Here is a 21,085-nt window from a genome sequence, read left to right as displayed (position 1 = left end):
ACATTATACTATGGGTATCTTTGATGCACATTCATAGTGCAGAAGTTAATTACCAAGTATGTGTGCAGACAACATCTTCATCTAATTCCTGGCTTCCCTCTTCCCCTCCTTAACCAATGTCATGAGAGATCAACTCACTAGCTTTCAGTAGTGTTCCTACTGTAATCATGCTTTGTTTGACTCAAGCTCAATCAGAGTATCCAACTCATTTATATCTGACCCTTCTCTCCAGGAAACGCAACAGCTCACAATACTGAAAAATCTAAAGCCCTTCAATAACCCATTTACCCATTGTCTGAAAAACAAATGTCTACTCTTTAGTATGGCCAAGGCCCTGACATTGGGTAGAGCACACACTCAAGAGGTTCATGAGAGGGACTGTAAAGTTGAGAATATTTGTGATAATGCAGGAGGATATAATAAAGAAGCACTGGTAGCTGCAGACAGTTGGAACCCACCATCCTCTACAGAGGAGAAGGAGCCTGGGACTGAGCTATAGCTGGTTGTGCTGACTAGTTCTGTGTTAACATGGCACAAACTACAGTCATCTGAGATGAGGGAACCTCAATCAAGAGAATGCCACCATCAGATTGGGCTGTAGGCAGATAAGCCTGGAGGGCATTGTTTTAAGTCAGTGACTGATGTTGGATGTCTGAGTTCATTGAAGATGATGCCATCCCCAGGCAGGTGGTCCTCAGTTATATATTAAAACAATCAGGCTAAAAAAATGGTAAGCACCATTCGTCCATGAGCTCTGCATTAGTTCCTGCTTCCTGCCTCCCTCCTGGTTTGAATTCCTACCTTGGTTTCCCCCAGTGGATTGTAATACAGGGTATGTAAGCCAAACCCTTTCCTCCTCGTTTCTTTTGGTCATGCTATTTCATTAAAACAATAGTAACCCTATCTAGGACACTGGTCTACTGCATGATCTAGTTTCTTGAGGTTCAGAAGAACAGAGCTGTGGCTATCTATAGCAGAATGCAGTCCTTGCCAACTTGCAAAAAGGGAACTCCACTTGAACTCCTCCCCTCTCTTTCTGAGCTCCTATTTCTTGAACCCAACTGAGAGATAGAGAGACTGAAATAGCCTATAGGTAAGCTCATAGGCATAGGTGGAACAGGTAGACATATATGGGCCACCCATCTGAGGAGAATACTATTTGTCATGGACCTGATACAACCCATAAGTATCCACCCACCTCAAACTGTTTCTTCTCTAGACTGCATGTGGAATCCTCCTGGAATGCAGAGCTCATCCCATCACATCATGCTCTGTGTAAAATCTCTCAGGGACCCAGTTAGTTTCATGAAGAAATTTGAGTACTACAGGAAGACCTTTAATCGTCTTACTGCTCAATAGCTTAAGCATTGTAGATTTTTAAATTAATAAATTTGACTAATAACCTCCTTAAAGAGCCACCTTACCTCTTGCCTCCTGGGTTCTACTACTGAGACGCCCTGTTGCTTGTGAAACTAGAGCCCTTTCCATCACATTCAGAAACCAGTCAAGTCCTTTATTCTATTGGAGCTGCTGTTAGAGCTGTGCCTCCTTAGATCTGCAGAGGACAGCATGATGACATTAGAAAGCCATGCCGTGAGTCCATGCCATAGACACATGGTGGAACCTGGATAAGACTTTACTCATAACCATATAACTGGTCTCAACCTTTTGTTTACTGGGTTGAACCCATGTTGGAAATACATTCTACACTGAAGCTCAGTTCATCCCTCTATAGATATAACCAGCCTTCAATATTAATTTGATAAAGTCTAATTATAAAATTTCATAATAAAAAGGACAAACACAAAGAACAGTTGAAGTTAATTCATTAAATTGAATTGTTGGCATTTGTGTCTTCTGAAATACACTTTAAAATGATACATTATTTTAATTTTCTATGGATGAGTGTTTGCTTGCATGTGTGTATTTATACCATGTGTGTGCCTGGTGTCTATGGAGGTTGAAAAAGAGGTGCTTAGGATCTGAACCCTGGTCCTTGGAAGAGAAACCAATGCTCCTAACTGCCAAGCTATTTTTCCAGCCCCTGAAATTCAGACTTTAAAATGGTTTTGTTCCTGAGTGCTTATGTAAAACACTCATTTTTTTAGTTATTGAATTCATGGAAATTAGTACTTGGCAATCTTATTGCTACATTCTTAATTTGTTTGAATTTTAATTTTTCTTTTATATTTTAGATTATAGTTTAATTATATTATTTCTACCTTTCCTTTTCTCTCCCACAATCCTTTAATATCCTTCTTTACTCTCTTTTGAATTCATGTTAATGTTTTAATTACTGGTGCACACATGGATATAAAACCTATGCATTCCTAGATGCAACCTTCTCAGTCTAAATATTGTTGCCTGTAGTTTGTCTAGGGCTGATGAACAAGAGTCCAGTGCCTCTCTGTCTCTCTGAGGGGCTTCTTGGTTTTCTTTATGGGATTACAGCTGGATGCTAGAGCAAGCATATCAGACTATGGACATGTGGAAGAAGAGCAGAAGTTATCCATCTATAGACACTGAGTCCTGCTGTTGTCATAATCTCTTGAATAGTCAAAGGGCCTGCACTGATACAATGGGAGGGTCCAGATAACATCTCTCAGGAGAAGTGTCAAGGAATTTGCATTATTCCTACTCCATTGTAGTCTTTAGGATACAGATTATATTCCTCACCTATAAAAAATGCTTTTTCCCACACATTGCCCCACTAAATCACATTCAATAATGAAAATTATTGCAAAATGCATGTATAATAGTATATCAAGGCCTTTTTTTGTGTCAATGTCCCTTTCAGCCTAAGGGAATAGAACTATTAAAAGTTTACATTATTATTGCATGACCAATATAATTGCATAAAACAGTACATATTTATAGGTTATTGTCAAGATAGCTTTTATTATTATTGTTGTTGTTGTTGTTATTTCTTTTATGGGATAATTTTTTTTTTTAATTTCAAATGTTATTCCCTTTCCTGGACATAAGCCTCCTATCCCATTCGTTTCTCCTTCTTCTATAAGGGTGTTTACCCTCCCCAACCACCTCTCCTTCCCGCCCCTGACATTCCCCTACACTAGGGGTTCAACCTTGGCAGGACCAAGGGCTTCTCCTTCAATTGATGCCCAACAAGGCCATCCTCTGCTACATATGCAGCTGGAGCCATGGGTCAGTCCATGTGTACTCTTTGGGTGGTGGTTTAGTCCCTGGGTGCTCTGGTTGGTTGGCATTGTTGTTCTCAGCTCTTTTAATCCTTTTTCTAATTCCTCCGACTGGGGTAGCTTTTGAATCACCTGTGAATCCTCTGTGCACAGGCATTCACATTGCTTGGAGAACATGTTCTTACATCTTTCTGTGGTCTTACAGTTTTGTTAAGTTTCCTATTGAAAGACCCCCGGAGCGGGGAGACCCTCACTCAAGTCTCGGGATGATGCAACCCCCCAAGAACTCACGTGAGACTGTCCTTGCTGTAATAAACATGAGGTTTATTGATAGGAACCAGTGCACTGGGGTCGAGACTCATATCCCACGCAGGGGCAGTGGAGTTCGACCCCGAAAGGCTGGGAGAAAGGGTATTTAAAGGGAGAAACCACAACCGAGGGGGCAGGGATGGTGTCATTGGAAAGTGTCGAGAATACTAATGAAAAATCACAAGGAGGAGCTTCCTGTTTCTCAAGATTGTTAAACTTTATGGCCCATCAGTTCCTGGGAGGAGCTTCCTGTTTCTCAAGATTATTCTCTAAGATTTTAATCTAACTTTATGGTCAGTTAGTACAGGTAGAGGGCAGGGTCTGGAATTTGAGGTATTTGGGGGCTTTTTTAAACTTCTGACTTCTTAGATGCATTTTTTATTCTTTCACTGTCACCATATAAATACATTACATTTTCTTTAGCTTTCTGAAGAATTTCCTTCACTCTGTAGTCATTCCTCCCAGGGTTCCTGTGGCCTTCTACATTCTACCTATTAGACAGAACTAAAGCCAATATTTCTTCATCAGCTACTGTAGCATTCTATATTGGCACCAAATTATTTTCTGGTTATCTGGAACAAACTACCCTAAAAATTGGTAACTTGTAATTCTGAAATTTAGGCAGAACTTAAGGTTCAGCCAAGGGGTGTTATTATGTTCCATATAGCTCATGCATGGCTAGAGATGTAATGCTAGGGGACTAACTTACTGGGCTGACCACTTAGTGCTTGTTACTTGATAAGAATTCACCAGGGACTGTTAATAACATGGGTCTTGTCATGCTTTAGACTTATTACATCCACGTGACTGTGTTGTAAGAAGTATTCCAAGGGACTAAAGTAAAAGGAAATATTTTTATAGCCATGAAGAGGCTGTAGCAAGTGAGTCCATCAGTCCTACTGATTATTACTGATAGTCAGCAGTCAGAGTCAGAGGAGGGGACCTCACCTGACAAGAACTCTTGCACTCATTGTCAATGTGACAAGCCAACAAAGCAATTGGATGATAGCTATTATTATAATGTCATATCTATGCACTCCCATCTTATTACTCCCAGTGAAGCAATAGTCTCTAGGATCATTGTGTCCAAGGACACTCTAGAGCTTCCAGAACGCACGTCCCTGACGCAGGTATGTGGTCTGGCATAGCCCCTGGGCTGTGGCACCTATTAATTTAGTCCTATCACTGACCCGAGCCTAAATATCATCATTCCTTAGCTATAGGCTTTTATTACTGTGGAAATGGAATGGCAGTTATTGAATTGTTCTGGGATTTTCTCTTGTGACTTGTTTTTCCTTTCAAATTTATCTCTAAGATGAATGACTTACACAAGGTATAAGAGCGGGTATTCTACCCAACAAGTTTATACCAGGAATTAATAGTCTCTTGGAGTCTGAGCAGATGTGGAGAATGGAGTTTGAGTATATAATTTTTTGTTGTATTGTAGCAGATGTTGTTGACAACATTTAGTGCTCTCTTCTAGTGCTGAGGATGGCTTCTAAAAGTAAATAGCAAATTTGAGTTAGGAAAGAGTTTTCAGATAACACCTCTTTGGGCTTTCTTTTCTAGGTAGACATTGACCCCTGATGGCTAAATATAGAATTTCTTTAAATGAACAGATACGTGGTTGTCACTTGAGTAGATACTAGCTAAAGAACTAATACAAATTTTATCAGCCTTGTGGCCAATTCTGTCTGTATATTTATCAGTTTACTCTTATGAAATGAATCACCTAAGACTCTGTAGGTCATAAGGAAATAAGGTCTATTATCTCAGAGCCCAAATAGTATGATGCCACTTAATGCAAGAACACTTCCAGTTACCCTACTTAGCTCTTGGTGCTGTGGGAGGAAATGCACCATAGCAGGACAGAGAGGGACGTCAGTAATGACTTGCAGTTGGGCTGCCCCTGATATGGGGCCTACTTGTTAACACTGGGAGCCAATCTTCCAACACTTGAACTCTAAAGAGTTAAGCCACATCTAAAACTCACAGTAGCAGTCATATGACTGTTAGTTCCCTGATATTCTGGAGAGCTTGCAGATATTGCTATCATCCCGTTCATAAAGTTGAAGTAAAAACTGACTCAAACCCCTATCCTTGTTTACCTAATTTCTTAACATTTCATAGATGGCTCTTGGGGGTCACTGAGTTCTTATACTTTATATTTTGTTCCCAAGGCTCACATATTTAAATTGCTTTCCCTTTGCTGCTAAATTGATTTAAAAAGTTGGTTCTCTCTACCTCAATTAAAATAAACACATTCACAAAGCATATTATTGGCCCAATATTTCTCCAACCACTGTTTAGTCTGCTTTCTAGATCTATTCAGTAAGAGTCTCTACAGGGTGGCACCTAATCTTCAGTACCCTCCTAAATCCTTTGGGTAGTTCCATGTCAGCCATCCTGGATAGTATGACTACACAGCACAATTAGGATGTAGGTGTGAGCAGGAATCAGTCAGAGATCTTGTTTAAAATTCAAGTTCTGGCCGCTGCCGGGTCTGTGAGGAAGGCCTAGGCCGTCGGCTTCAGGGTTTGTCGAGCATCTGCACAGCTTCTCTCGCTTCCTGTCCGCTGTGGCCGGTCGAGAGGCGGCCTTCAGGAGCCATGGAGGATGAGGTGGTTCACATTGCCAAGATGGACAAAATGGTGCAGAAAAAGAAAGGATTTGCTGAAAGAGCTTAAGAATATTCCCATGACCCTGGAATTACTACAGTCCACGAGAACTAGAATGTCTGTCAATGGCAAATCACTCATCAAATCCTGGAAAAGATTACTATATGGACCATCAACTGGTAAAGACTCTGAAGAAAAGAAAAAAGAACCTGCAATTTCATCACAGAATAGCCCTGAAGCAAGAGAAGAAAGTTGTTCCAGCAGCCATGTAAGCATCAGTAAGGATGAGAGAAATGCTCGAGATACTTACGCTTCATCTGATCCTCGGGCACCAAGCACTTCTGATTCAGTGCAGCTCAGTGTAGGGAGACGCTTGCTGTAGCTCTGTGGACAGGAGATGATTATGTTGCTATTGGAGCTGATGGGGAAGAACTGGGATCTCAGATTGAGGAAGCTATTTGTCAAGAAATAAGGAATACAGACATGAAATACAAAAACAGAGTACGAAGTAGGATATCAAATCTAAAAGATGCAAAGAATCTAAATTTAAAGAAAAAATGTGCTGTGTGGGAATATTCCTCCTGACCTGTTTGCTAGAGTGACAGCAGAGGAAATGGCTAGTGATGAGCTCAAAGAGGTGAGGAAAAACCTGACCAAAGAAGCCATCAGGGAGTGTCAGAGACCAAAACCAGTGAGACCCAGACTGACTGGTTCACTGTGGCAAATGTAAAAAGAACTGCACTTACACCCAGGTGCAGACTCGGAGCGCTGATGAACCAATGACAACTTCTGTGTGTAATGAATGTGGAAATCGGTGGAAGTTCTGTTGAGTTTGGAAGAATTGGCAAGGTATGTGAACCATTAAGAAAAACCAATTTTGTAATTAGGTTTAAAATTAAGCCAGGCTACTCGTTTCCCTGCAAGTGAAATTTATAAACAGTATACATCCTATGGGTTGGTCTTTGTTGTTTACCTGACAGTCTTTCTTAAATGCCTTCTGTGGTCTCAGATCAGCTGGGAGACCATAAAATAATTATATAATGTGTTGCTTTGTTCTTCTTTTTTATAAGTTGATGTTGCATTTTATTAAATATTAACTTTTTATAGTCTAGAACACAAAAATTCTGTTGATCTTACCTACAGATAAATTGCTTTTCTCATTGGTATGCACCTAAAAATATTAAAGGAAAAGGAACAATATAAATTTTAGAGTTACCAACTATACTATGTTTTCTAGTAGTACTTGACCGGCTTCTTAAAGTTGTGCACACAATTGGAACTTGCATATTACTTTACTCTTAATTACTGTGCTCACAAGCCTCGGATCCTTAGATCTCTTGCGTCCGTGACTAGCCACAGTGATCATTTCTTGTATTTCTCACACATGCATTTTTTTAAATAGGTTTTACTTTGAAAACTGACTTGGTTGCCATCGGTTTGTTTTATTTGACTTTGTGCTGTATTTTAGTTTTACAGAGCTAAGCTTTTCACAAAGTCCCTCACAGGCATACTTCTGGTGAATTTTCCCCCATAGGAAGACATGCTGTGAAGAAAATGTTAGTATCTGAGTAGAGTTCCCAGAGGCAGCAGGACTGTATTTGCAATTGGAAACCCACTGACCAAGGATTACGCCTGAGAATTATGTAAATTACTAAGCTGTGCTCTTTGCATATGGAGGGTGCAAAAAAAAAAAATCCTTTAGACTGAATCTTTTGTGCTAAATCTTTTCTTACATGTTGATTGATGTCAAGCCAACTAGCAAGTAGTTTTACAAAACATATTTCACAATTAAGTTTTACTTTTGTTTAAATGTGTCCCACTTGTTTTACTATTACTAAGCAGTGGTTTTCACATCGTTTTCTTGACACAGATGTCCTAACGCACAGAGCAAAGGCCAGTGTTTAAAGTTTACAAGTTAAGTGCTTTTGACTGTGTTCAGACTTCTGTGTAAAGACCACTGAATGAGCTTTGCGCTCTGCTCTGCTCTGCTTTGCAGACCATTTGACATGGCATAGAAAACATTTAATATGCTAAAAGGATTGTTCCATTGGTAATTGCTTTCACTTTAAAAATAAAGTACATTTTGAAAGAATTAGTTTAAAAGTAATAAGATTAAAATAGCCCCACTTTTAAGTGATTAATTTTAAAATTTGTAAATCAATAAAAGTTTTTGTTGTTAAATAAAAAAATAAAATTCAAGTTCTAAAAAAAATAAATAAATAAAATAAAATTCAAGTTCTGATTTCGATTGGGCCCCAAGTCCTACATTTCAGATGAATGGTTGGCCATCTAGCGTTACAGATCCAGAGAGTACATTTGGACTAACGAGGGGCCAGGGGCACAGATGCCATTGGCTAACACTGAGCGCCAGACACACTCTAGCAAGCGGGAGTCAGTGTCCCATGCCTCCAGGCACAGCTAATCTGAGCTCCCCGCTCTCTTTGTCCTTTAGTTTCCCTCTGTGTTTGTATCACTTGCCCTATCTTCACTTGGTCACATTGGTCTTGTCCTTCCCCAAGCATACCCCAGTCACACGGTAATAACATTCTTTAAAGCCCTAAATGTATTATTAAAAGATTTTATCAATCCCAAAGCAGTACTTCTAAATCATAATATCCTAAACTATAGTTTCCTAAACCTTCCTTGTGTTCTGGAAGATCTCTAGAAAATGAAATCACATGAGAAATACAAAATAATAAATGTCCAAAAATAAACGTTATTTAAAAGAAAACCCTTAACTACCTTTTAAAGTAAAACTAAATTAGAATTACACTATGAATTGGAACGAATCTGCCCTTTAGACATTAAGGCAACATTTCAAAGTGAAGACAGGGCTATTTCCTGCAGGTATTAGAGATGTAAGACTAGGCTTCCTAGGGCTGAAAGTTTTCATAATTAAATTTCTCCTATGTATGTTGGTCCTGCCTCATTTTACATCCCCAACTGTGTTCACTCTCAGCACAGACAATGTCATCCCCAGATAGCTGCTCAGATATGAAAATTTTTCATAAGTGTTACAGAGACCCAGATGAATCCCATACAGAACCACAAGGTAAGAAACCTCTTTACACCCATCCCTGACCTCAAACATGGTCTCCAAACACAGGGAATCATACTTAATTCTGCTCAAAGAAGCCACACTTTCTCTGACCAACTTGTGTAACATCTGAGCTATAGGAATTCCTCCAAGATATTAGGTAGACAGGACAGTGATGGAGACAGGCATGCTACAGTCCAGGACCTCAGATGTATTGTCAGCAATCATAGGATTACTACTACTACTACTACTACTACTACTACTACTACTACTACTACTACATTGTATTTAATTGGCCAGAACACCAGGTGGTATGGTGCATATATAGAGGCCAGAGAACAACTTCTGGGACTCAATTCTCCTCTTCCATTAAACCCAGGGATCAAATTCAGGTCACCAGACTTAGCAGCAAGTGCCTTACCCACTGAGATACTGAGATACCTTGCTGGCCCTGTAGGCAAGTTTAGATACACATGTTCTGATGCAACTTTCAAAGCATTGCTTTTCCAGTGGATTGCTTGACAGCCAGCAATCCTTTTTAAAAAAGCAAACAAATAATACATCATCAAAGCATATTTTCTTTCAGACAATCTGGCTAGATCAGCAAGTTATACATTTTCTTGTAATTGAAAAAAATTTAAATCTTCACTTTTAATTTTTCATGTGCAGGGGTGTTTTGACTGCATATACATTGGTGTACCATGTGTGTGCAGTACCTGTATAGGCCAAAAAGGGAATTTGATGCCCCCGGTATTGGAGTTAACAGCAATATTGAGCCTCTACATGACTCCTGGGGATTGAACTCAGGTCCAATGGAAGAAAAACGAGTACTCTTTCCACTCTCCAAATTTTATGATTCTTCTCAAAATATTTTAAGAAAATGTATGTGAGAATTCTTGCTATAACATAATCTTCCTTCACATTGTTGAAACTGAGCATTCCAAAATTAATGGCTATAGAGTCTTTTAAAAAGCATTTGCATACTTTCTGCATATGTGCTTATTAATCATGATTTGGAAACTGTAGACATTAGGAATGAAATATTTCCATAGGCCAATTAACAATAAACTTCCCAACTAATGGAACTGATTTGCTAATTTGTTTTCTTTGATTCAACAGCAAAATGCACTCTTCTGTCAGATCCCAGCTGTGCTTCTATGGGAAGTGCAGGTAACTCCCTCTGGCAAAACCCACATCTCTGCTTCTTTCCTGCTATTGAATTACTGCTCCTGGTTGCCCCCTGCCCCACCCTGGTTTGCTTACCCTTCTTTCCTGTCCTTCTATTGACCTTGATCAGTACAGTGGGCATGTAACATGACAGAGATCCACGGCATTACAGCATTGTTGAAGGCATAGGCCCACAGGGACAGGATTCAGACAAGCAAAGTATCAATACCACCCTACTCAGAATAATGATGAGCCTCTGAAGCGCCTCTATTCCTCATATCAACCCTATGAAAGATAGTTACCTTGTATAATACTCATTTTATTGGTCTGAAAAGTGGTATTTGGAGAAACATAGTAACTTTTTTATCTTGTGAAAGATTGAAGAGGCAATTATCCCTGAGTCAGCATGGTCTCAGTGCTCCAAAGAGGCCAAAGTTCCTGTATCAATGAGCTAGGGTAAAACAAACAAGTAAACAATCAATCAAACAAACAAAAAAGCTAAGAGGTTTTATTGTCTGAACCTGCAGCATTAAGCAAATTTGTTGCTGAACTCAGACTGGTTCATTATTTTAAACCTCTGTTACTGTTTTCCAGGTCCAAGAATTAAGCCTATTGCCCCATATCAACATTTAATTCGTGACACAAACCAGCAGATTCTTGTCCTGGAAGGCAGCACCCTTGTGACAGTTCCAGACAAGCATGGCAAACGTGGAGGTGACCCTCGAATTTTCTTTACCCAATGGAGTTGGTATGGTATGCCCTCCGCCTCCAGCTCTGGGCCTTGGAGAGGGGGCTGCTTGACTCCTCCTTCTAAAAGGAGTTTGGAACCAGTAATAAGCACCGATGAGTAAGACAGGAGAGGGAACCAGAAGTATCCACAGCCAAAAGAAGTCTCTGTAGATAGGGGAGTGATCCAAACCAGAGATGGAAGGAGGGCACATTGTGAGAATCAGTGTCAGTGTGAAGATTTATCAAGCTTCTTCTGTCTGAAACTTCAACAGAAAAAAAGAAAGAAAAGGAAGGTTGAGAGGAGAGAAGTTTTCAATTCTAGAGCTGACCCTGTTTTCTATTTCTAGAGATCTTCTATGTGTCAACTTTACCCCCAAAAAAAAGGCAGTGGCTCAAAAAAAAATTGTATTGTTTTGGCTGTATCTGAGAAAAAACTCTTTCTCTGCTGTGATAGAGTCAAAAGGCCAAAGTGTCCCTCCTTAGAATTAAAGGTAAGAGCCAGGGAGATCTCCCCTTACCCCCAGCTCAGGGAAGTAGAAATCCTTAGTGCTAAAACTGATAGCCTAAAAGACCACCTCAATCTTTGCATATCCATCCCCTTCCCCCTACAAAGAAGCCTTGTCTTGTGTTAACATTCTCAGTTACATTAAGAAATACCCACGGCAATCACATTCTAAAGAGAACAAGATTTTGGTTCACAGTCTTGGCCAATTAACCTGAGTGCTTTGGGACCTGTGGTAGCATACCATAGTGGGAGCACATGGGGGTAAGGGATGCAGGCTGCTCACTTAATGGCTAGGATGAAAAAGAGGAAGACGGGTATGAGGACCCACAATTCCCTTTGAGGGCACAATGGCCAACAACAAAGCCCCTGTTTTAAATGTTTCCACCACCTCCCAATAGCTTCAAAGTAAGGACAGGCCTTTGGGGGACATATCTAGATAAAACTGTAGTAGCTACTAATAAATTTCCCCTTTGTATTTCAAAAAGAAAATTAAAGAACTGACTTCATTGAGCAGTGAGAAGCTCCTGCCCTTCACCTTCCTGAAGGAACAGGCTGGCACCTACTTCACACTGGAATCAGCTGCTAATCCTGGGTACTTTGTCTGCACTGGCAGTGTACCTGGGCAACCTGTTGGAGTGACAAAGGAGCTGGGGAAACATAAAAATACCCATTTTGAATTTGTAAATGCAAATGTGGATCTCAGTGAGATGGAAGACTGAAACACAACAGGACAGTGGCCAGACCAGCTATAATAGCAATATCTGGTCTCAGCCTGGCACCAATCAAAGAATAGCGATATCTTCTTATAAATGCTACCAGCAATCAGCAAGCGTGAAGAATTGAATTTGTGTGTGTGTGTGTGTGTGTGTGTGTGTGTGTGTATGTATGTATGTGTGTGATTACTTTCTTTAAAGTGTGTATAGTTAATTTTAAATATCTGGGCTGAAATAACTTTCTGAAGAAACACAATCTCAATGTCTAGGTATTTCCTGTTGTCCAAAACATATTTGACCTTCTCTGGATGATTCTATATATTCCATGATGTAGCTAGCCTGCTGGTGAGTTATTTCTTCCAGAAGGTAACTGGACTAATGCTAGGCTCTCAGATCAATCACGCAGCATATGGAAATTAGGTGGATTCTAGAGAAGCTCAGCAAGCTGCAAGTTTCATTGGGCCCTGGGGCTTCTGGACTAGGGCAAAACACTTTTAACCTGAGTCTTTCCAGGGGAGAGCTGTGTCATCATGAAAGACCAGATAGGAAGAGGAAGCAGCAAAAGGGTCTGGAGCAAGTAGGAGGTAGAGACAGCAGCTGAGAGACCTGAAGACAGATAGCAGTGCCCTTGTCACTCAGTGGGGCATTTTGGTCCGAAGAGATTGAGACCTGGATCCTAAGCAGGATCAGATGCTGGGAAAACAACTGGTTGGGAATTTAGAGCACAGGCACAAAGTTGGAGCGAAGGCTTGTGTGAATTTAACTTGGAAGGTTACATGCAACATATTTAATGCTTTGATATAGAAGATCGCTATCTATTCAAAAACTGTCATCTGCAACTAGGAGCCCAGAGAAGATATCATGGCCCTGTGTTACCGTGCCATTCTGTATCCATTAGAGAGACAGGTGGTGTTTTTGTTATCTTAAGAGTGAAAGTCAACCATTTCCCCAGTCTCCAGCTGTGCCTTCCCTTATCAATAGTGAGCTGTGGCAATCACCATCTAGCTGGAAACACTAAAGTTTATACTAGCTTAGTTACTCTTTGACTCATCTCCTGGCTGAGGTTTAGAAAGTCCATGACTAATACTACAATTAAAACTAACAGCACCTTGGTTCAACTGGAGGTCTGCATGTAGAAGAATGCAAATCAATCCATTCTTATCACCATGTACAAAGCTTAAGTCCAAGTGGATCAAGGACCTCCACATCAAACCAGATACACTCAAACTAATAGAAGAAAAAGTAGGGAAGACTTTCGAACACATGGGCACTGGCAAAAATTTCCTGAACAAAACACCAATGGCTTATGCTCTAAGATCAAGAATCTTCAAATGGGATCTCATAAAAGTGCAAAGCTTCTGTATGGCAAAAGACACTGTCATTAGGACAAAATGGCAACCAACAGATTGGGAAAAGATCTTTACCAATTCTATATCCAATAGAGGGCTAATATTCAAAATATACAAAGAACTCAAGAAGTTAGACTCCAGAGAGCCAAATAACCCTATTAAAAATGGGGTATACTTGGCAGGGAATAGAGAGGCAAAGATTAAAACAGAGAGAGAAGGAACACCCATTCAGAGCCTGCCCCACATGTGGCCCATACATATACAGCCACCCAATTAGACAAGATGGATGAAGCAAAGAAGTGCAGACCGACAGGAGCTGGATGTAGATCTCTCCTGAGAGACACAGCCAGAATACAGCAAATACAGAGGCGAATGCCAGCAGCAAACCACTGAACTGAGAACGGGACCCCCATTGAAGGAATCAGAGAAAGGACTAGAAGAGCTTGAAGGGGCTCGAGACCCCATATGAACAACAATGCCAAGCAATCAGAGCTTCCAGGGACTAAGCCACTACCCAAAGACTATACACGGACTGACCCTGGACTCTGACCTCATAGGTAGCAATGAATATCCTAGTAAGAGCACCAGTGGAAGGGGAAGCCCTTGGTCCTGCTAAGACTGAACTCCCAGGAATGTGATTGTTGGGGGGAGGGTGGTAATGGGGGGAGGATGGGGAGGGGAACACCCATAAAGAAGGGGAAGGGGAGGGGTTCGGGGGATGTTGGCTCGGAAACCAGGAAAGGGAATAACATTCGAAATGTAAATAAGAAATACTCAAGTTAATAAAAAAATGGGGTACAGAGCTAAACAAAACATTCTCAGCTGAAGATTATCGCATGTCTAAAAAGCACCTAAAGAAATGTTCAATATCCTTAGTCATCAGGGAAATGCAAATCAAAACAACCCTGAGATTCCACCTCACACCAGTCAGAATGGTTAAGATAAAAAACTCAGGTGACAGATGCTGGCCAGGATATGAAGAAAGAGGAACATTCCTCCATTGTTGGTGGGATTGCAAACACATACAACCACTCTGGAAATCAGTCTGGAGGTTCCTCAGAAAATTGAACATTCCACTACCTGAGGACACAGCTATACCTTTCCTGGGCATATACCCAAAAGATGCCCCAACATACAACAAAGACGCATGCTCCACTATGTTCATCTCAGTCTTATTTATAATAGCCAGAAGCTGGAACGAACCCAGATGCCCTTCAACAGAGGAATGGATTCAACAAATGTGGTACATCTACACAATGGAGATCAAAACAATGACTACATGAAATTCATAGGCAAATGGAATGAACTAGAAAATATCATCCTGAGTGAGGTAACTCAATCACAGAAAAACACACTTGGTATGCACTCATTGATAAGTGGATATTAGCCAAAAAGCTCAAATTATTCAAGATGTAATCCAGAGACCACAGGAAGCTCAAGAAGAAGGATGACCAAAATTCGGATGCTCCCACTCCTTCTTAAAAGGGAAAAAATATTCATAAGAGGTGATATGGAAGCAAAGTTTAGAGCAGTGACTCAAGGAATGGCCATTCAGAGCTTTACCCACATGTGGCCCATATATATACAGCCACCAAAACTAGATAAGATTGACGAAGCTAAAAAATGCATGGTGAAAGGGATCGGATATAGATCTTTCCTGAACTAGAAAATATCAACCTGAGTGAGATAACTCAATCACAGAAAAACACACATGGTATGCACTTATTGATAAGTGGATATTAGCCCAAATGCTCTAATTACCCTAGATGCACAGAACAGATGAAACGTAAGAAGGATGACCAAAATGTGAATGCTTCACTCCTTCTTTAAAAGGGGAACAAGAATACCCTTGGGAGGGAATAAGGAGGCAAAGTTTAGAACAGAGGCAGAAGGAACACCCATTCAGAGCCTGCCCCACATGTGGCCCATACATATACAGCCACCAAACTAGATAAGATGGATGAAGCAAAGAAGTGTAGGCTCACAGGAACCGGATGTAGATCTCTTCTGAGAGACAAAGCCAGAATACAGCAAATACAGAGGTGAATGCCAGCAGCAAACCACTGAACTGAGAACGGGACCCCCATTGAAGGAATCAGAGAAAGACTGGAAGAGCTTGAAGGTGCTCGAGACCCCATATGAACAACAATGTCAAGCAATCAGAGCTTCCAGGGACTAAGCCACTACCCAAAGACTATACATGGACTGATCCTGGGCTCCAACCGCATAGGTAGCAATGAATAGCCTAGTCAGAGCACCAGTGGAAGGGGAAGCCCTTTGTATGCCAAAACTGAACACGCAGTGAACGTGATTGTTGGGGGAAGGGTGGTAATGGGGGGAGGATGGGGAGGGGAAGGGGAGGGGAAGGGGTTAGGGGGATGTTGGCCTGGAAACTGGGAAAGGGAATAACAATTGAAATGTAAATAAGAAATACCCAAGTTAATAAAGATGGAGGAAAAAAATTGTACTGCTTTGGATATTTAGAGATGGGAGCTCGGGAGGTAGTTCAGTTGGTAAAGTATTACCTTTATATTGCAATTCATCTTCGTTATTAACTTGCAGGGATTGAGAATCCCCATGCAAGGAGATCTCTGGGCATATCTGTGAGGAATTATCTAGGCTTTGTTAACTGAAATGGGAAGGTTCACCCTAGAGGTGGGCAGTGCCATTTCCCTGGCTGGCATCCAGGACTGAAGAAAAACAATGGCGAGCTGAGAACAAGCATGTGATACCCTCTGCTTCCTGACTATGGGTCCATGTGACCAGCACCCCAGACTCCTGCTGCCATGACTCCCTGCCCTGGACTCTGCATTATACCCTCAAACTGTGAGCCAAAATAAACCCTTCCTTATATATTTGGGTGCTTTGAAACAAACACCAATAAACTAATACACTGCACAAGTGTGAGGATCTGAATTTGATGCCAAGAACCCACATAAAAAGCCAGGTATGGTTGTATCTATTGTAATCTCTGTGACAAGGAGGGAAATATAGGTGGACCCATGGAACTGGCTTGCCAGCGAGCCTAGCCTATTCGGTGTCTTCTAGTCCAATGAGAGGAAGAAAAACAACAAAACCAGGAGATAAAGCTGCACATGCAGCCTGAATATAATCAACATAAAAAATTGTTGAAGACATCATGACCTATAATGGCACAGTAATATGATTCATATCCTGCTAAATGTGTATTTGATAGAAAATAATATATTATCATGTTATATAGAGTACAATATATAGACAAGAAATAATTTTGGTTTTAACCAAAACTGAACAATAAATGTGATATTTTTGCCATAATAAAACAACTTAAAAAATAAGCAAAACAATTATTTAATTTTTTTTTTAAAAAGTTCACTGATAGAGGCATAAGCTAAGGGCTCACCAAAAAAAAAAAAAAAAAAGGAAAAAGAGAAAAAAGAAAAAGAATTAGATATTCAATAACACTACTTCCTACTTCTACTAAAGAAATTTCACTTTTTGCTAAAAGTTTGTCAATTTAAATAAAAAGTACTCTAGAATCTACATAAATTCTTTGGGAAAGTATACCATTTATAAAAGAAATAATATTATTAGCACTTTGCAAATTCTTCCAAAACTTAAAAGAATGACTTATTCATCAACTTATTCTGAGGCTAAAGTTACTCACATACCACATCCCAAAAATTGTTACAACACACTAACGAAAACAAACACCAACATCTCAAATGTAAGCATTCCAAACAAAACTATACTAAAAACATGAGAAAGATAATATTATGTAATAATAATGCCCAAGTGAATTTTCTTGTTGAATTTTCGGGTTCAACACCCGAAAATCGATGTTGCTATATTATAAATAAATATTTTATAAATGTTAAAAAACTAAAAAATAACAGCACTTGATGTTAAGACTTCAGTGAAAATAAAATATAATCAAACTGATTAAGCCTCAGCAGTGCATTTAAACATTCTATTTTATATTGTTAAAAATACTGTGTAAATTTAAATGGAAAATTCCAGAAATTGATAACTCACGAGTTTCTTTTTTTTTTTTTCATGGAGACAAGCTTTGAAACATAATCTTTAGGAATGACACAGTATTTGTAAACATGATCTCACAACAGCTGCTGTGTTTGAAGGTCACTGGGCAAGTCAACAACCAATCAGAGATCAGGGAGCTGCTCATGGGTCCCTCTTGCTACTGAACTATTGGCTGCTAATGAACTCTGGTTGGAAGACAAACATTGTCATCAGATATGTATCTAGTGGCGAAAGCACCGGAACAGTACTAAACCTGGACATGTAGACAGTCCTGACATCTTAAATTACTTTTCTATCATCATGAAAAAAAAACCACACCATGAACCAGGCTAATTCATAAAAGAAACTGTTTAACTAGGCTTTACAGTTTCAAAGGGTTAGTTGAGTCCACGATGGTGGAGCAAATATATGATGACAGGAACAGCTAGGAGATTGTCTTTGATAAGTAGGAGTCAAAGAGTGCTACCTGGGAATGCTATGTGCCTTTTGAAATCCAGTGACACACCTCCCTCAACAAGGGCATACCTCCTCATCCTTCCCAAAAAGTTTTACCAACTAAAGGCCAAATCAAAACGTATAAGCCTATGGGGGCCTGTTGCTGAACTTTCCAACCCAAATAAGCCCATATAAAAACACACAATCCAGTTATTATAATTGTAAGTTATAAGCCTAGATTGGGCAGATCTAACACTATAGTAATTTATTCCCCATCTTTAAGACCCCATTTTACTTATTGTTTCTCCTGACCACATGGTTCTGGTCCATCATGGCTTCCTCCTCTTCTTCCTCAGTCTTCTCTCCTTCTCCTCTAATCCATGTCTCTCTCTCTCTCTCTCTCTCTCTCTCTCTCTCTCTCTCTCTCTCTCTCTCTCTCTCTCTCTCTCTCTCTCTTTATCTGGCCCTCCTCTCAAACCTCTAGTTTCACCTTTCCCATCCACCGCCCCGATAACAGGCTCTAGCCTTTATTGACTAGTTAAAATGGGAGAAGAATCACATGAGTATGTGAAGGACTGCTCCCTCTTTTTTTTTTTTTCTTTTTCTTTTTTTTTTATTAACTTGAGTATTTCTTATATACATTTCGAGTGTTATTCCCTTTCCCGGTTTCCGGGCAAACATCCCCCTCCCCCCTCCCCTTCCTTATGGGTGTTCCCCTCCCAACCCTCCCCCCATTGCCGCCCTCCCCCCATAGACTAGTTCACTGGGGGTTCAGTCTTAGCAGGACCCAGGGCTTCCCCTTCCACTGGTGCTCTTCCTAGGATATTCATTGCTACCTATGGGGTCAGAGTCCAGGGTCAGTCCATGTATAGTCTTTAGGTAGTGGCTTAGTCCCTGGAAGCTCTGGTTGCTTGGCATTGTTGTACTTTTGGGGTCTCGAGCCCCTTCAAGCTCTTCCAGTTCTTTCTCTGATTCCTTCAATAGGGGACCTATTCTCAGTTCAGTGGTTTGCTGCTGGCATTCGCCTCTATATTTGCTGTATTCTGGCTGTGTCTCTCAGGAGCGATCTACATCCGGCTCCTGTCGGTCTGCACTTCTTTGCTTCATCCATCTTGTCTAATTGGGTGGCTGTATATGTATGGGCCACATGTGGGGCAGGCTCTGAATGGGTGTTCCTTCAGTCTCTGTTTTAATCTTTGCCTCTCCCTTCCCTGCCAAGGGTATTCTTTTTCCTCATTTAAAGAAGGAGTGAAGCATTCACATTTTGATCATCCGTCTTGAGTTTCGTTTGTTCTAGGGATCTAGGGTAATTCAAGCATTTGGGCTAATAGCCACTTATCAATGAGTGCATACCATGTATGTCTTTCTGTGATTGGGTTAGCTCACTCAGGATGATATTTTCCAGTTCCAACCATTTGCCTACGAATTTCATAAACTCGTTGTTTTTGATAGCTGAGTAATATTCCATTGTGTAGATGTACCACATTTTCTGTATCCATTCCTCTGTTGAAGGGCATCTGGGTTCTTTCCATTTTCTGGCTATTATAAATAAGGCTGCGATGAACATAGTGGAGCACGTGTCTCTTTTATATGTTGAGGCATCTTTTGGGTATATGCCCAAGAGAGGTATAGCTGGATCCTCAGGCAGTTCAATGTCCAATTTTCTGAGGAACCTCCAGACTGATTTCCAGAATGGTTTTACCAGTCTGCAATCCCACCAACAATGGAGGAGTGTTCCTCTTTCTCCACATCCTCGCCAGCATCTGCTGTCACTTGAGTTTTTGATCTTAGCCAATCGCACTGGTGAACTCACGAGTTTCTTATACTGTGTAGCATTCTGAATATAGTGGTGAAATCTCATGCTCTTTTACCACATCCCTCTAATTTAGGAATTACTTCTTCTCCAGTGTATGCATATTGTATATATCATCTGACTATTGCTTACTTTCTAGTTGCCTCAATGGTTGGCTTTTTTCTTATGGTATCCCAATGCTTGTGTTAAACTAACCCTTATTGTACTTCATGATGGCCTCATAGTTCTTGAGTTCTCGGTGATGCTGTCAATCTTTGGGATCAGATAACAACACCAAAGCAGAGCTGTAAAGTGCTTCCTTTGCGTGAGACATTTTTCAATGTAATAGGAAAGGAGGGGAAATTATATGTTGAAGTTACTGAAACATATGACAAATTAAAGTGTGTTTACTGAAAAATTAAACTTTGTGACAGGTATGCAGGTATATAAAAAGCCTAGTAGCATGTATAGGAATTGACACTAGGCACAGCCTTAGGCTTTTTCCACAGAAAGAATGAAAGTATTGATATTATATATTATCCATAAATTCAGGCACACACAGTAGGTTGTAGACCATATTCTTACAGAGAAGAATTGTTTAAGGAACATTGGTACAGTCCACTATCTATAAATTCAGACATCCATATAGCTTCAGGCATCCACCATAGGCCTTAGACCATGTTTTGCACAGAAGAGTTTAACTGTTGAATCTATCCACAGCTTCAGAAATCCTTCTTAGGATTTAGACCTTATCCTCACAGAGAAGTTCAGTTTAAATGTATATGTTATCCTCAGCTTTGGACATCCACCATAGGCCTTAAACTTGCCCTAACAGAGCAGGAGTGTTTAACTGCAGATACCATGTAGTATCCACAAATTCAGGCATCCATGATAGGCCTTATTTCATTAGCATTTATTCACAGAAAAGGATGGTTTAAATGTTCATATTACCTGTTAATTCAGACATGTGCCACAGGCCTTATACCGTGTCTTCACGGGGATGGAGAGCTTCACTGTTAGTACTAGCCACCACTTCACTCATTCACAATAGACCTATTGGTACTATCTGAAGCTTCAGTAATTCAACGTAGACTTTGCAAGATTTTCTTAAAGCAAAGGAGAGATTAGCTATTGATATTATCCAGAGATTGAAGTATCTATTATAGACCTTAGACCAAGTCCTCACAGCACAACTGTTGGTTAACTGTTAATACTCTCCACACATTCATGCCCCTCTCCTAGGACTAGGACCA

The 21,085-nt window shown here is 40.3% G+C and overlaps 2 pseudogenes across 1 annotated transcript; both read left to right on the top strand.

Moving 5' to 3' along the window:
• Positions 1–5,982: 5,982 nt before the first annotated feature.
• On the top strand, positions 5,983–6,984 carry LOC147995373 (transcription elongation factor A protein 1 pseudogene; annotated as a pseudogene).
• A 2,064-nt stretch (positions 6,985–9,048) lies between these two features.
• Positions 9,049–12,335, top strand: LOC147995372 (interleukin-37-like; annotated as a pseudogene). The gene is made up of 5 exons (XR_015683465.1): positions 9,049–9,137; positions 10,242–10,292; positions 10,884–11,003; positions 11,366–11,509; positions 12,009–12,335. The product of XR_015683465.1 is annotated as an interleukin-37-like (transcript).
• The last annotated feature ends 8,750 nt before the right edge of the window (positions 12,336–21,085 follow it).

Source organism: Rattus norvegicus, chromosome 3 (genome assembly GCF_021556685.1).
Source record: "Rattus norvegicus strain SHRSP/BbbUtx chromosome 3, alternate assembly SHRSP_T2T, whole genome shotgun sequence".
Lineage (NCBI taxonomy): Eukaryota > Metazoa > Chordata > Mammalia > Rodentia > Muridae > Rattus > Rattus norvegicus.
The sequence above is the reverse complement of the archived record's forward strand: the minus strand, read 5'-3'. Positions and strand labels throughout refer to the sequence as shown.